At 57.5% G+C, this 2,088-nt stretch overlaps 1 non-coding gene across 1 annotated transcript; it reads right to left on the bottom strand.

Annotated features, from left to right (window-relative positions):
* Positions 1-697: 697 nt before the first annotated feature.
* LOC138514874 (5.8S ribosomal RNA) lies at positions 698-850 on the bottom strand. The gene has a single exon (XR_011282000.1). It is a non-coding gene; the product is annotated as a 5.8S ribosomal RNA (ribosomal RNA).
* Between the last annotated feature and the right edge of the window lie 1,238 nt (positions 851-2,088).

Raw genomic sequence — 2,088 nt, forward strand, 5'->3', positions numbered from 1 at the left:
ATGACCCGCTTTGGGCTGCATTCCCAAGCAATTCCACTCAGAGAAGACCCGATCCTGGCACTCCAAAGGCCACTTCTGGCCTAACACCATCTACTGGGTGAGCCTTGATCAGAAGCACTCGGGCCCCCGAGCGACGCCGGGGGAGTTGGTCTTCTGTATACCACCTGCCGACGGACTTGCCGTTACTGAGGGAATCCTGGTTAGTTTCTTTTCCTCTGCTTAGTAATATGCTTATATTCAGCGGATTGCCACATCTGATTTGAAGTCTTAGTTGGGGAGCCAAAGCTCGAGTGTGCGCTGTCCTGATCTGCGCAAAAGCCCACCTGCAGAGAGGTTGACCACTAGACGTGGTCGCGAGACATGCGCGCCACTGCCGTCATGCACAGGCAGCCATGGGACACCACAGGCAGACACATGTGGCACAGCCAACTGCCCCGCGGGGGTGGGAGGGAAGGTGCTTTGGGTTTTTAGGCCACTTCCACCACCACCACCAGAGCACAACAGACACCTGGCCTTACCGACCCCACGGGGGGGACGGGGAGGCCGGGACGCACCGGCAATAAGCCTCTGCACCAGGTCCAGGGATCCTACGACAGTGTTGATCCCCATGTGACCTTAGGAGGACAAAGGGAACGGGGTCCCTGCGATGGTCCCAGCTGTGCCTCAGGGAGGGTCCTCGCGGCGAATGACATTCAAGCGACCCTCAGACAGGTGTAGCCCCAGAGGAATCTGGGGCTGCAGGTTGAGTTCGAAGTGTCGGTGATCAATGTGTCCTACAATTCACACTAAATCGCGCAGCTATCTGCGTTCTTCATCGATGTGTGAGCTGAGTGATCAACCACCAAGAATCACAGGCAACCTTTTATCCAGACGTTGGCCCAAAACTTGCCGGTGCAGGAGAGGCTCGGGGGAGGAAAGGCTGCCCGTGTGGCGAGATGGCCCGGAGTCCCGTTTAGTTTCCCCACTTGGGAGTCGCCCAAGACCATCAAGATTTTAAACAAACAGGTTCCATGCAGTGAGCCCGGGAAGCCTGCGCTGTTCTGCGGCAGCACGACAGGGCTTCCTGTGGCGACGGAGGCAGGACGCTCTGCCGCTGGCCCACCCGGCCGATAGCTCATTCTCCGACCATGTCCTCTTGCTCCCCTTTTGGGGGATGGAGAGGAGGGCCAGAGGCAGCAGGGGGCAGCAGGGGGCCGAGCATCAGGCCTGGACACAAGGGAAGGTCGCCCACTGCACCGGCGAGCCTGGCCATCGCTCACACAACAGTGGGCGGCTGGAACCACAAAACATGTCCATCGAGTAGGGCCAGCCGTACCATGGCTCAGAGCTTACCTGGTGTACTTAACCCCCGTATACCTGGGGTGGTATCCTTCGAGAACAGCCAGGTTTCCCTTGGCTCCTGGGTTCCCCCACTCAGGACTTCCCTTCTGACCGGGGGACCCCCTCCAACACCTGCTAACAGGTCGGGGACAAAAGCACCTGGCCGGCATGGAGGCTCAAGGGCTGGCTCTGAGAGGGGGTGGCAATCCGGGCTCCCTCTGCATTGTGCAGTTGATGATGTCCTAGCAGGTTAGCCCAACCCTGCCCGACACTCCCGTCCATCTGCTGGGTCGTGGACCCCTCCAGTGGACTGGTCCGCTGACCAGACCATAGTGCAAGGGGCAATCCTTCCGCAGGTTCACCTACGGAAACCTTGTTACGACTAGTACATCCTCTAGATAGTTAAGTTTGATCGTCTCCTTGGTGCTCCACCAGGGCCGTTGCTGACCCCAGAGGGGCCGATCCAAGGACCTCACAAAGCCATCCAATCGGTAGTAGCGATGGTGGTGTGTACAAGGAGCAAGGACTTAATCAACGCACGCCATTGACCCGTACTTACTGGAAATTCCTTGTTCATGGGAAATAGTTGCAATCCCCAATCCCCATCACGAACATGTTCAGCGGGTTACCCGCACCTGTTGGCGAATGTTAGACACACTCTGATCCATTCAGTATAGCATGCGTGCAACCTGGGACATCTAAGGGCATTACAGACCTGTTATTGCTCGATCTCATGTGGCTGAATGCCACTTGTCGCTCTAAGAAGTT

The sequence above is a fragment of the Ambystoma mexicanum genome, chromosome 12, assembly GCF_040938575.1.
Source record: "Ambystoma mexicanum isolate Mex_15411 chromosome 12, UKY_AmexF1_1, whole genome shotgun sequence".
Taxonomy (NCBI): domain Eukaryota; kingdom Metazoa; phylum Chordata; class Amphibia; order Caudata; family Ambystomatidae; genus Ambystoma; species Ambystoma mexicanum.